The sequence below is a fragment of the Camelus bactrianus genome, chromosome 35 (assembly GCF_048773025.1).
Source record: "Camelus bactrianus isolate YW-2024 breed Bactrian camel chromosome 35, ASM4877302v1, whole genome shotgun sequence".
NCBI classification, from domain to species: Eukaryota; Metazoa; Chordata; class Mammalia; order Artiodactyla; family Camelidae; genus Camelus; species Camelus bactrianus.
Genome location: NC_133573.1, coordinates 9,323,034 through 9,336,956, shown reverse-complemented (window position 1 = coordinate 9,336,956; position 13,923 = coordinate 9,323,034). Strand labels below are relative to the sequence as shown.

At 51.1% G+C, this 13,923-nt stretch overlaps 1 long non-coding RNA gene across 11 annotated transcripts in view; it reads left to right on the top strand.

The window, feature by feature from the left end:
• LOC123618163 (uncharacterized) overlaps positions 1-9,557 on the top strand; it is a 65,103-nt gene extending 55,546 nt beyond the window's left edge. For 8 of the 11 annotated variants that reach the window (XR_006726555.2, XR_006726554.2, XR_012504257.1 and 5 more), the window contains 2 exons: positions 2,543-2,701; positions 2,908-9,557. This is a non-coding gene — a long non-coding RNA (uncharacterized LOC123618163). Of the gene's footprint in view, positions 1-2,512; positions 2,702-2,907 lie in introns of all 11 variants that reach the window. The other 3 variants (XR_012504260.1, XR_006726557.2, XR_006726553.2) reach the window with 1 other exon arrangement.
• Positions 9,558-13,923: the final 4,366 nt, after the last annotated feature.

Here is a 13,923-nt window from a genome sequence, read left to right as displayed (position 1 = left end):
ATATGAAAAGGGGCATATGTACGTGTATGGATGGCTGAACCACTATGCTGTACGCCAGAGACTGATGTGACATTGTAAACTGACTATAGTTCAGTAAAAAAAAGGAGAGAGAAAGAAGCCAAGGGCATACCTGGGATTCTTGTTAAAATGCGGATTCTGATTCAGGAGGTCCAGGGTGGGTTCTGAAATTCTGCATTCCTAACAAGCCCTGAGGTGATGCTGACGCTGCTGGCGAAGGGACCACACTTAGAGCAGCAGGATCTGCTACTTAGGTTGTTTCCCCTTTTTGGCAATTGTGAATCGGCTGCAATGAACATTGGTATACAGTTGTGCGTTTGAGTTCCTGTTTTTAGGGTTTTTTTGGTATATACCTAGGAGTGGGTCATGTTGCAATTCAGTGCTTAGCTTTTTGAAGAACAGCTAGACTATTTGAGATTTTTTTTTCTTTTTTTCAAAATGGCAGTGCTGGGGATTGAACCCAGGACTTCCAGCATGCTAAGCATTTGCTCTGCCACCAAACTATGCTCACCCCACTATTTGATATTCTTAGTATTTGAACAAGAGACCCTGCATTTTCATTTTGCACAGGGCTCTGCAAGTTATGTTCGTGGTCCTGCCTCCCAGGGCTATTGTCAGATAGCGAAGTCAAAGGCATAGTCAAGTCACCTGTCTCTCGACGGTTTAGCAAATGTCAGCACTACTTACCCAGAAATTAGCCACCTTGCCTGCCCTAGAGCCACGTAGGTTTGCTGTACTCCTGTGAGCAAACGTGGTTTCTGTTTCTCTGTGTCTGTCATTGTGTGGAAGGAGAATGGTTTACTAAAGGTCATTAGCTTGAGGACTGAAGCCATCCATACGCACAGAGCTTCCGTCCATCTGCATTAATGTGACTAGTACCACGCAGTCTTCACTAATGTGACGACTGTTTCTACTTATATGATTTCACTAGTGCAGAATCATTTGCTCAGGAAGATAAGCATTGCAAATAACTTTATTGCCTCGGGAACTTCCCCCAAACCCACTTAAAACTGCTTAGCTTTTCAACAGAGAGCGTCAAATGACTGTGAACTCACATTGCTGTGCCCATGAGCCTTAGCCAATCCTAACCAGCCCCACACTGAACCATGCACCTTAAACCAGGTGAATATGCTGACTTCCCCTACCCTGTTTAGAGACGCTGTCAAGACTGCCAAGTAGTGACCTCTCTTCCGCTGTGAGCTTTGCTTTATCCACAGGTTGTCTTGGTAGTATTTTATGGGAGCCTGTGTTCAATAAGCTACCATTTTACCTCCTGCATGATGCAGTTGCTCAACCCTATTTGTGTGTCTCCTTTTTGTTCTTTCTTTTTTAATAGAAGTACTGGGAATTGAACCCAGCACATCATGCATGCTAAGCATGTGCTCTACCACTGAGATATTACCCTTCCGCAGCCCTGTTTGATCCAGTATCCATCCATCCATCTATCCATCCATCCAACCATGGATTTATTCACTTATTCAACAGATATTTATTGAGTGCTTACTACGTGTTGGGCACCCTTAGACACTAGCTCCATGGCTGAGACACGCACAGCCCTTGTTTTTATAGTGCTCACCCTCTGATGCATCCTTGGGCCGTGTTCCTGCTGCTGGACAAAGTGGAGATTAAGAGCCACTTTCAACTTGAATTTATTTGAAAATGGAGCTTTCTACAGCAAATAAGCTGGATCTCTGCTTTTAAAATCTGATTCTGTGGACTTGGGGAGGAAAATCTTTTCGTCTACCCTCTTAGGTCCAGTACCTGAGGGCCTGCAAATTTAACCAACAGAAGTCAGATTAACAGGAGAAGAGGAAGATGTATTTTATTAATGTTTTACATGCACGGAGTTCACAGAAGAAAGAGTGAAACTCAAACAGGTTGTTAGACTCAATTTGGGGATTTATAGACCATCTTCAACAAAGGAAAGGAGGCTTGAGCTTCAAGGGACAACACATTGTGGAGAAGTGACTAGGATATATAAGGGGGAAACTGATGGAAGATAAGGGTTTTTGTTTTTCTTTTAACTTAAAAAAAAATCATTTCTTTTTTTTTTGCAAGGTGAGGGAGGTAATTAGGTTTATTTACTTCATGGAAGTACTGGGCATTGAACCCAGGACTTTGTGCATGCTAAGCATGCGCTCTACCACTGAGCTATGCCCTCTGCCCCTGTAAGGATATTTTAATAAGATCTGTTTATGGAGATTTGACTCTGTCCTGGTGATAAGAGTCACTCTTCCCTTTCTAGTATAGGACAGGGAGACATCTTTGCAAAGGGAATTTAAGGGAGAGAAGAGGATTCTTCCTATATCTTGTTGATTCTCACTTTCTACCAGTTCAAAATAATCCTTATGCCAAAGTGACATATTTGGGGATGACATCTCCTGGTCCCTTCAACTTAATCTTTAGAAGATCAGGCGGAAAGACGTTCTTACGATGACTTTGTCCCTCTTAATGACTACCTGACTTATCAGTGCTGTGTTTCCTTACCTCTAAGGTGTGTCTTGTGTCCTGGTGCCCCCCCCAGGTGGCCAATATGGGGACAGAGCCCAGGGCTTGGCAGCCATTGGGTGGCCTGAGTCCGCCAGCACAGCGCCTTTCAAGCCCAGTGCCCAGTTATTGGCATGACCACCAGCTCCACAGGAGAGCCCCCAGAGGACTATTTCCTGGCTATGTGATCAGCCTGGTAAGGAAGGGGCCCTATCAGGAGTTTCTCCGAGGTATGACCTGCCAAACCGGTTTGTAAACCAGCTCCAGCCACTTGGGCGGGGGGCGGGCTGTTGTGTGTCCGGAGGAATACAAATCTGGACGCTCAAACTGTTCTCTCAATGTTTGATTTTCTTTAACTTAAGATGGGCTTTCACTTTTCTTCCCTTTTTATCTTTTCTGCAGCCAGTTCTTCGAGATGCTCCAGTCCAGCCCGTTTATCTTGGAAGCCACAGCAGGCACAAGCCCCCCGCCCCCCAACAGCTCCGTCCCCGTGTGATTACATCTTTTCTCGGTCGTGGGGTTGGGCTGTCCTTTTGTACAATGCTGAGCCACAGTGGGACGGGCATCTTCCCCCTTATTTTTATCAGGCGCTTTTATTCCCTGAGTTGTTTTGTTAAGTGTGCCTGTTTTTGATTTTGCTCCCGGTCAGGAAAGGGGCCTAGGATTCAGGGAGATTAGATGCCCTGGTGTGTTGATGGATCTTTAAAAGAACGAAGCAGGAGTTGATCACGTGCTGAAGCTCAGGGCCAATGCAGAGCTGCCTCCCAAGAGGCCAATCAATTTCAATTAAGGAGATTAAAAGCCTGGAGTCCAGAGCCGGCTGGTCACGCGTTTCTGAATGCCTTGCTTCTCTAGCAGCCTGAAAGCAGGCCAGGGGCCCCAGAAGCGCTGGACGGCATCCTGGGGGCCAGCGTCAGCACAGCAGTGAGAGGTCAGATGCAAAAGGAGAAGCTGGCTCTCCACTCTTCAGGGGGCCCTCCTGGCATTCGGGGCAGGACTGACCTGTCAGTGTTCTCCACCCCGTTAAGTATCCAGACCCACATCACTGGGCCATCCCAACCCAACCAGACTCCCGCACACACTTCCAGGGTGGAACTGGGCAGCTGCCTCTGATCTGCTGTCTGGCAGAAGGGCAAGCCTTCTGTGGCTTCCAGGTGGGGAGCTGATTCTCCTGGTCTGGACCCAGCTCCTCCAATGGGCATCCCGGAGGCTCGTGTCTGCTACGGTCCTCACTGGATTCCAGGTGCCTACCTTCCCTAACCGCTCTGGCATCCCAGGGGCCACACTTCCAGAGGGGTAAGGGCAGAGGCCAGAGCGGGAGGTCTGGTGGAGGAGAGGGGCTTTGGCAGCCCACAGATCAGGGCTGAGTCCCCTCACCTCCGCTTCTTAGTGGCTCTGCATTGGCCCTGAGTCAGCACGTGACCAGCCTGTGCTTGTTTTTTCTTTTAAGACCAGTGGACACCCCAGGGCATCCAATCTGTGCCCAGGCATCCAAGAGAGCCTCACTTTCCACATTTATAAAAGGGAGCTACCCACTCCCCCACCAGCCTGCCTCACGGGGTTTGCCAGGCTCACAGGAGGTACTGTGTGTACATAAAGCGTCCGATGTCCCCTGGCCCCCTCTGATTGCAGTGGCACTGGGTAGACAGGGGACTCGGAGGCAAAATTACACTCAGCTCCCTGGATCTGGTGACTTTTGTTCAGAAGCCAACACATCACCAATATCGCAAGGATTTGACCAACGTGCTTTGTCCGCTGTAGACACCAGTTACTTGCGGAAGGAGGGGGCAGGAGCACCGGGGTCATGGGAGGAGGAGTGTGCGGGATGCAGAGGAGGAAGGAGGAGGGGCCCTCCAGGAGCGGGAGTGGCGTGAGGACGATGGAAACCACAGGCACGTGTTGGGCAGGAGAGAAGTGGCCCCTGGATGGAAGCCAGATGCAGCCTCCGGCACAGCAGAGACTTGCTGGGAACTCCAGGAGGCCGAAGCCACGTCCCCCCGGCCCCTGGGCGTGATGTTCTCTCTAAGGACTGGCTGTTCATCGTGGGCCTCTTCTCCCTACTCTCCTGTTAACAGGACAGCCTGGAGAGTGAAGAGGGTGGTGGGGTCGGGGGGCTGGTTTCAGGCCTTTTGGCTGCTTGTTTGGTTATCGAAAGGATAGGATAGCCTCTGTGGAAAATGACCTCATCAAGAAGTGTGGGGTCACAGAGCCCCGAACCCTCGTGGGGAGCCAGGCGCAGGGCAGGTCCCGGACTCCCCCAAGGTCACCTTCCTCAGTAGCAGGGCCAGTCTCCTGCTGCCCCACCCCCACCCCCCCGCCTCCCGGGCCTCTTCTCCCTGACCTACCTCTCCCAGGATAACCGAGCAGCGATGCCGGGGAGCCGCAGGCTTCCATTTGCTGACAAGAGCTGGGAGGGCTGTTCATAAACTTTTAAAGTGTCTGGACCTTTCTCTCAAACAACAACAAGAATAAGTCTTGAGCAGGTTGTTTTATACAGAAAAGGTCTTGTTCTTGATACCAGTTTATTTTACCAATGCAGAAAAATGGAACTTCCCATGGATACCAAAGAGGAGGAAATGATTGCTGTAAGGAGCTCTGAGGTCGTGAGGAGAGGGGTAGAAGAGCTTGCAAGTCCCACCTCGAGGTGGGCCTGGCTGTGGGTGGGATGGGATCGTGAGCCCCGTCCTTCCTTCCTGCGGGGTGGCCGGAGGGCAGGGCGGCTGCCAAGCCCGGCAGCAGGAAGGGTATGGGGTGTGATGCATCCGGGGCATCTTGTGTCCTGGGGAACCGGCTTGTTCATGTTACATCACATCATGTCATGGGAACCCACACCGATTTTGATGAAGACCCAAGGGAAGAAATGCTGCCCGTGGAGGAAGCCCCGGGCGGCAGGAGACCCTGCTGCCGGCTCGGCTCCTCGGGCTGTGAGTGGCAGAGCCAGAATCTTGGTCCGTTTGCACTGCTACGACAAAGTGCCACAGCCTGGGGAGTTAAACCACAGACGTTTACTTCCCACAGTTCCGGAGGCTGGAAGCCTGACATCGAGGTGCCGGCCGATCGGTCCCTGGCGAGGGCTCCCCTCTTGGCTTGCAGACGGCGGAGAGAGAGCTCTGGTGTCTCTTCCTCCTACAAGGACACTCACCTCATCACGGGGGCCTCACGCTCATGACCTCACCTAAACCTAATGCCCACCCAGAGGCCCACCTCCGCTTACCATCCATCACACTGGGGGTCAGGGCTTCAGCGTGTTGGGTCTGGGGAGACACAGACACAGCCCGTGACGCCTGGGCTCGGTGTCTCCCCATCATCTCTGTGCCCCCTCCATCAGTTATGCTGGCCTCTGGGCAGCACTGTCCAATGTCTGCCGTGAAGGACCAGTTTTCTTATTTGCAATGAGGTATGACATGTGCTGAGAAAAATGAGATTCTTGTACAAAATACAAGCTCATTTCTTTTTTTATGATTGGGTTCCACCGACCTAGTGTTGCTGTTGAATTGGTGTGGACACTCTGCTCACCCTCGCTTTCTGTCTCCTCACCCTGGAGCAGCAACCAAGCCTTCGAGGTCTTCCCTCCATGGACCGCCCTTTCAGGGGTGCTTTTGAGAGCCCCCCGGAAAGCCCGCCATCAGCCCTGGGGCGATGGAGTCTGAAGCTTCCAGAGACAAAATGCCATGAGCCCCAGCTGGGGAGGGCCTCCCTGGGCCGGTTCCTCTCTGTCACCCGGGGGCGTGGGGTGCCTGTAAGGAGGAGGGTGGTCTGGTCCCGTCTCGGTATTCTGAGGTGCGAAAAGCACAGGCCTGAGTCAGAGACTGCAAGGCAAATCTGTCTCCCCCGGTCATGAGCTGTGGAATTTGGGGAGAGCTCTTAACCTGTTGTGCCTCAGTTTCCCCGTCTAGCAGATGGAGGAGGTGATGGTAGCTTCCCGACAGGGAGGTTGTGAAGACTAAGTGAGGCGGTGACTGGGAAACACTTCACGTGGTGCCTCCTCACTCTGTTCCTCCTTCAGAAAAAGCGAGTGTGTGCCTCTCTCACAGGGGAGAGGCAGGACTCCGCCCCAGGGGTGGAACCGTGCGCTTTACAAGAGCGCAGAGGCCTCTTTCCCCAAATCACAGGATGTCAGAACAAAACGTGGCTGTGGGCACAACTTCTTCCCAGGAAGGTGGGATGTCAGCGCAGCCGCACACCGGTCAACCAGATGGCTCGAATTCCAAATCCTTCATTGAGATCTGCTGGAGGACAACATCCTGACCAAAGAGGACACTGACCTCTGTGGTATCTGAAATAAACACGAGGCCTGTGAGCACCAAACGGCAGGCATGCCTGTGGTTTCGGGGCTTCGCACAGGAAGCCTCAGAGGCACCACCTTGGAGCATCGCGATGGATGTTGGGGGCCGGGGGGCGGGGGCCTCTGATCCCTCATGGACATGTTCGCTTGCTCGGGCTGCTGTAACAAAATATCGCAGGCTGGCAGCTTAAGCAACAGAAATGTATTGTCTCAAGGCTAGAAATGTGGGAGCAAGGTGCCGGTCGGGCTGGTTGCTTGTGAGGGCAGGGTCTGCTCCAGGCCTCTCTCCTGGCCTGTGGGTGGTCATCCCCTTCCGGTGTCTTCACATCTTCTTCCCTCTGTGCCCGTCTGTGTCCAAATGTCCCCTTCTTATAAGGACACCAGTCATGTTGGATTAGGGCCACCCTGATCATGTCATTTTAAATTAATTAACCTCTTTAAAGCCCTATCTCCAAATGTAGTCACATTCTGACGTGCGGTGGGGAGAGCGGTTAGGGCTTCAGCATGTGGATCCTGGGGGGGGGGCAGTCCAGCCCATAACAGCCCTTTACCCCACTGGCCTCCATTTCACCAGCAGAGAAATAATGGGTGAGCCTACGACCCCCTGATTTCTCCTGAGTTTAAGCATATTAAGGTTCAGCCTTGTGGACCAACCTTCCAAGTGCAGCTGAGTGTGTGACTCGGGCCACGTAATCTTTCCAGGTTAAAATGTCAAAAGCACAGATAATAAAAATAAGACATAGCATCCATTTGTCGCCCCAGGTGCTCTGAGCATTAAGTTATGGTCACAGCAAGGATGCGGGACAATCAGTCCTCAGACAGAATGACGCAGAGGCAAGTCCACCAGCAGCACCACTAGCACAAAACAAGCTTCAAACCAACAGGAGAAGACGAGAGCGTAACGCCTCCCTAACAACCCCACTTCACCGATGCAATGCCAGGAAAACGACGTTAGATTCCACTGATTCTCCTTGGGATCTAATAAAATGCTTTATTCAGATCTTATTCACATACCTCTTCCTCCACGGGTCCATCTCAGGAGCTGAAGTTGGCTAGTTGCAAACAGAACTGGTTCTGCTGTCATTTGAAATCACAGAAGTGAATGCGTTTTCTACCACAAAAGCTACCATGCTTTCTTTGGGAAACAGGGCACGGTTGGAAAAAAAAAAAACCTCACTTCTAAACAAAATTGAAAGCATGGCTAACTTGAGATTTGTTTGATTACAAAGTCCTTCTCGGGGCTTATCAGTGTTAGAACCCATTCCTACTGGCACTGATGAGCCAATAAAAGATCCAAAAGGAGAGAAGAAAGTATCCCGTCAACTCAGAGAAACAAGGTTGTTCATTTTTCCAAAAGGCGTTGGATTAATGTTTACATCGCTGAGTCAGATTATTTATACATCAGCTGTAGGTTTTGCATCTCCAGAGTTTGTTAGCATTCAGAGCATGATAAATTGTACCTGACTTGTGAAAAATCATCTCGAGAAAGATTTTTTTCCCTTTGGGGAAATATGTAAATGCCACATGGTGATGTACAGCCAGAAACACTCAGCAGGAGGGAGGGGGTTTGGGATGTCACAACGCATGGTTGAGAATTTCGGCTTTGGGGGAGTGTCGTGACAATTCTCAAGTCACGTCACCTCTGAACCTCGACTTCACCTCCAGAATAGGTTCCAAACTCCGGGCTTTCTGTAAATACTCAATGGGACGATACATGCACAGAATTCTGCACTAACCCACCCAGTGGCCAAATACGAATCCAGTAAGTGCCAGCTTTTCTTTCATTATTACTACAGAGAATCTTTGCATGCTTCATATTTCATCTGTGGAAAAGTCACAAAAAGGATTAAATTTGTTGGGGAAAAAAGTGTCTTGGGCCCCCTTACTTAGCACCTGTGTTTTCTGTCTGTTCTAAGAAGTGATGTTAACAAATAAGCAGGTGTTAGGGAGCGTGTGGGGAAACCAGGACCCTCGTACATTGCTGGTGGGGATGTAAAAGGATGCAGAACTTCGGGCAAACTCTTTAGTGGATCCTCAAAAGGTAAACACTGATGTGGCCCAGGAGGCCAACTCCATGGTACACACCCAAAAGAACTGAAAATAGGCGTCCAGACAAAAACTTGTTCATAAGTGTTCATTGCAAGATTATTCACAAGAGCCAAAAGGGGGAAAGCTACAGCTAAAAGTGTCTATTAACTAATGAATGGATAAACCGAATGCAGACCTGCCAGGCAGTGGAATTTCATCTGGCAACAAGCAACAGTGAGGTGGCCTCATGCTCCAAGGTAGATAAACATGACGCTGATGGAAAGAAACCAGTCACAAAAGGCTACATATTGCGTGATTCCATTCATAGGAAACATCCAGAATAAACAAGTCTATAGAAACAGGAAGTAATTAGCGGTTGCCTGGGGCTGGGAGCAAGGGCGGGCCCCCCGGGGGTGGCGCCTAAGGGGTAGGCGCTAGGTTTCTTTTGGGAATGATGAACATTTTCTGGAATTAGACAGTGAGGATGGTTGTACAATTCTGTGAATACATTTAAAAACACTGAATTGTACACTCTAAAAATGGTGGATTTTATGGTTTATGAATTACATCTGCAAAAAAAATCAGTGAATGCTTAATGTGAAAAATAAGAAAACAAGGAAACAAAAATTCTTATTGCAGCATCCAAAGATAATCACTGCAAATGTTTGAAGTCAATCCTTGCAGACTCTGATGCAAATATATACATTAAAAAAAAATAAAATGGGATCATACAAGTACATACTGTTGAGTGAAAGTTTTGTTTTTATATTCCTTTCCCTTTTCCTTTCTATATTAAGAAATTGACTCTCTAAACATAGGTGTGATCCACCTCTAAGTCTTCTCAAATGTCTTACCTTTGCTCATTCCTCTGCCAACCTGTTTCTTCTCTTTCCAAAACTTCTTAAGACTTTCCAAACGAATCTGTTCACCTGATCAACAGAGTACTTTTGGTACTTGTGGTCACAACTTGACCTCTGTTACAAGCTATTTCATTAATATCCATGATTTCGGTGGAATTGATTCCTAAATCCATATTTCTACCTTGACTTCTATCCCGTATTCTAGTCCTGCATCTGCAAATGCCTACTGGAAATTCCCACTTGGACATTCATCACTGACATTATCCTAAGACTAAAATCCAATTCACACATTTCAATGTCCCAGCCCGGCACAGCGGAAGATGTGAATTTTAATCTAGAGATGGAAGTTCATGCCCACACTTAACCTTTCTCATCCAAGTCATGTTTCTTGGAAACCATGGAAACCTACTCTGGCTAACTTAGAAGAGGTAAGTATGGAGGGAGATGGGGTAGCTTACACCATAGGCAGGAGGGAAGGCTGGGGGCCAGATTTGGAAGAGGGGCAGGAAAAATGGCATTCCAGGGACTCTGTAGCGGTTACCAAAGCCAGGTCGGGCGCTGAGCATGGTCGGGGCTGATGCCTGGGCTGGTACAGGCATCCCTGCCACTGCTGCCGGGGGCGCTGATGGTCCCATGTCACCTCTAGCAAGTCCTGAGAGTGAAGAGAGGAGTCGGACATGGGACAGTGTAAAGACAAACACCTGTCTACTTCACTTGGTCTCGATTTCCTTAAACCAAGAAAAATGGGGATAATTTTCCTTCCCCACCTCATGGGATTGTCAAGAAGATACTTTGTAAACCATAAGCCCCTCCACAGGTCTAGGTTGTTTTCACTATGAAGTGAGGGTTTCCTTCCAATCTCTCTTCTGTTCCTGACCATTTGCTGCCCTGTTCCCCCTCAGAGGCCCCACATCCGCTCACTGCCTCCACATCCCCTCAGTGTCCTGATGTCCACCCCCAGGGCCCCGATATCCTCCCCCAGCGCCGCCGCATCCCCTCGGTGTCCCGACACCCCTCACCACCTCCATGTCTAAGCAGTGGTCTTGCCTGTCGTTCCTTCTTCCTCCCACCTGTTCCTTCTCATCGCCACTGACACTTAGAATTCAGCTGCAACAACGGAAACCAGTTGCTCCCAGGCTTGCCGAGCCGCTGGGCTCCGCTGGGCGGTAACTCTGCTTCCGCCGGGCCGCACGGAGCCCGCGGGGCGGCGCTAGCAGCCGGCTCCCGGGGCGCCGCCGCCGGCGCAGCCCCTCCGAGAGCCTCGGAGGTCGCTGCCCGGAGCCCTGGTCCCCGGGAGAAGGGCTCTGTGCTGAAACACGTTCGGAAAACTCGGCACACAGCATCTCCCCGCGAGGGTCACGGCCGGCGCGGGCCTCGGGGAAGCTGCCTGTGCGCGGCGAGAAATGCGGCTCTGGGCTTCGCCCGGTTTCCGCCGGGCGGCTCCCCGAGCCCCTGGGGTCTCCTCGGTGGGGGCGCCTCAGAGGGGTCTCTTGCTGTGTTAACGGGGTGACTTTTGGAAGCACTGAGGTTGGGGTTTTCTTTGCCAGAAGAGCCAGCTATGTGATTAGAGGGTTGAAATTTTGAGTCGCAGCCCCCTGACCTGGGGCCAGGGGCTGGAGGTCGATCAGCAGTGGCCAAGGATTTAATCCGTGTGCCTTTGGAAGGAAGCAGCCATTAAAAATCAAAACAGTGGGGTTTGGAGAGCTTCTGGGTTGGTGAACACGTGGAGGTGCTGGGACAGTGGCGCCCGGAGAGGGTGTGGCAGCGCCGAGCCCCTACAAGTCTTGCCCGACGCATCTCTTCCGTCCTCTCATGATAAATTGGTGATCAGGAAAGTAAAATGTTTTCCTGAGTTCTGCGAGCTGCTCTAGCAAACTAACTGAACCTGAGGAGAAGGTTGTGGGAACCTCTGGTTTATAGTCGGTCAGAAGGACAGGTGACAACACAGCGCAGGGGGACAGTCTTGTAGGCCTGAGCCCCTAACCTGAGGAATCGGACAGTATCTCTGGGTGGAGAGCGTCAGAACGAGTTGAATGCAGGACGCCCAGCTGGCGTCCCCTCCCCACGTAGGAGCTGGTGCTAGAACACACTTAGTCCCGTAACAGAATTTTAATAATTCTACAAAGAGAAGTTTCTGAGAAATACACTTACACTTTGGGGAACCCTGGCCTATAAAATCTATTTAGAATTCTTTAGTTTCCAAGGTTTTTGACCATTTGGCGGCAAACTTCATCTCTTCCCATGCCTCCAGACAGACAGTCGTCCCTGGGGATCTGCAGGGGATGGGTTCCAGGAGCCCCGCAGAGACCAACATCCTCAGATGCTCAAGTCCCTTCTATAACATGGTGTAGTACTTGCGTATAACCAATGCACAGCCTCCAGTATGTTTCAGTCCTCTTTAGATTACTTGTAACACCCAATACGATGGGAATGCTGTGTAAATAGTTGCCAAGCATGGGGCAAATTCAAGTTTTGCTTTTTTGGAATTTTCAGGATTTTTTTCCTAAATATTATCTGTTGGCGGTTAGAGGAAACTGTGGATACAGAGGCTGAATGTACTTCCAACCTTGGCCAAATGTCCTGCCCTTCCTGGTGACAGACGTGCAAGCTCCGCATGTGTTGCCCTTTCTCACGCCGAGCCATCTCCTCATTGGCCGCTCTGCTGGGGTGACCACCACTTCTGTCTGTCTCTTCATCCTCCAAGACTCATCTCGGGTCCCTCCTCCTCCACAGAGCCTTCCAACAGCGTCTCCATCCTCGCAACTCCTAACCTTGTTGATTGCCTGGTACATCCTTTCCGCCGGGCGCCATGGTCTGTTGTACAGTGTCCCTGAGGCTTGTCTGCCTTTACAGGTGTGGTGGGCTGTTGTTTCGTCTCCTCATCTACCCCTTGAAAGCAGTGACTGTAGGATAAGTACTTTCCACCCCTTCCCCGGTGCAGGGCTCTCTGCAGGAGGTGCCCTCTGCACAGCTGCTGGCTGGCTGAATATCTTCAAGGACTTGCAGTTTTTTTTCTTCTCTAGCTGCTGCAGCCCGGGCTCCTGCAGCGCCATGTTTGTGGGGCTCGGGGTCATCCCAGAGGGCGGAGTGTGGGTCAGGGCCAGTCGGTGGGTTCCATGACTCTCATGGCCAACCACACACAGGGAGGGAAAGGGGATTCCCGGGGGAACACAGCCATCGAGGGACTGGGGCAGGGAGATAGCCTGAGTGTGTGGCCCAAGGGATTGAGGGTTCTGGGGTCAGTCCCCGCCCTCTGGGGGCCCCAAAGCAACCGAAAAGGAGGAGGCTGGTCTGAACTTTTCCCCACACTGCCCCGCCTCCACCGGTCACTGGGGAATTGGCTCTTCCAGTTGCTTCTGTAAGGCCACCCAGTTCTCTCCACTCAGAATGCAAGGGGCAATGATGCTGCTGCCTGGAAAGCTCTGAATTTGCTCTAACTCCTGAAAGGAGCCAATCCACATTGTCACCGTGGCTGCAAGTTAGTGGCCCTCCACATCCTGCTCTGAGCCAGGGCCATATCTCCCATGCCTCCTAGGGCTGTGGCTTCCAGACTTCAGTGGGCATCTGGTTGACCTGCAGGCCCCATTCAAAGTAAACACACCGGGCCTCACCCCAGAGCTGCTGGGTCAGCAGGCCCAGGGCTGGGCTGGAGGTTTTGCATCCCTAACAAGTTCCCAGTTGCTGCTGATGCTGCCAGCCTGGGGACTCCCGCTCTGAGGACCACCAACTGGGGGCATCACGCCCCTCTGGCTCCCCCAGCCCTTTACCTGCAGCGCATGTCTCCCCCAACCCCCAAAACGGGGGCTTCTCAGAGGCTTTCATCATCCTGGGGAGAGTGTGACCTCCATTTCCATCTCCCCTAACTCTCTCTGGTGGTTGGATGGCAGTGGGGAGTGGGGAAATTAGGGATAAAAAGCTAGCTGAGCTCAGTAAATAGCACACCCAGGACTTTAGCCTTGGTCACTGGGATTCCAGAGCTCCTCTGTTAACCACTCTGCTCTGTGCGCTTGGAAACCTGAGGTCAGATTAAGACACTAGCTACTTCCCAGGCTCTTTCTGACAGTGTGTTGGGATACTTCACACGAGGTGATTCAATCAGAACAATTAAAACAAGGCCTGACATGGAACAAAGAGCCAACACATCTACGCAGAAGTAGCTCATCCTGCAGCACAGAGATGAGGAGCAAGGCTGTAGATCAGAAAGCCCAGGTTTGAATCCCGGCTCTGCCACTGATTAGCTCTGTG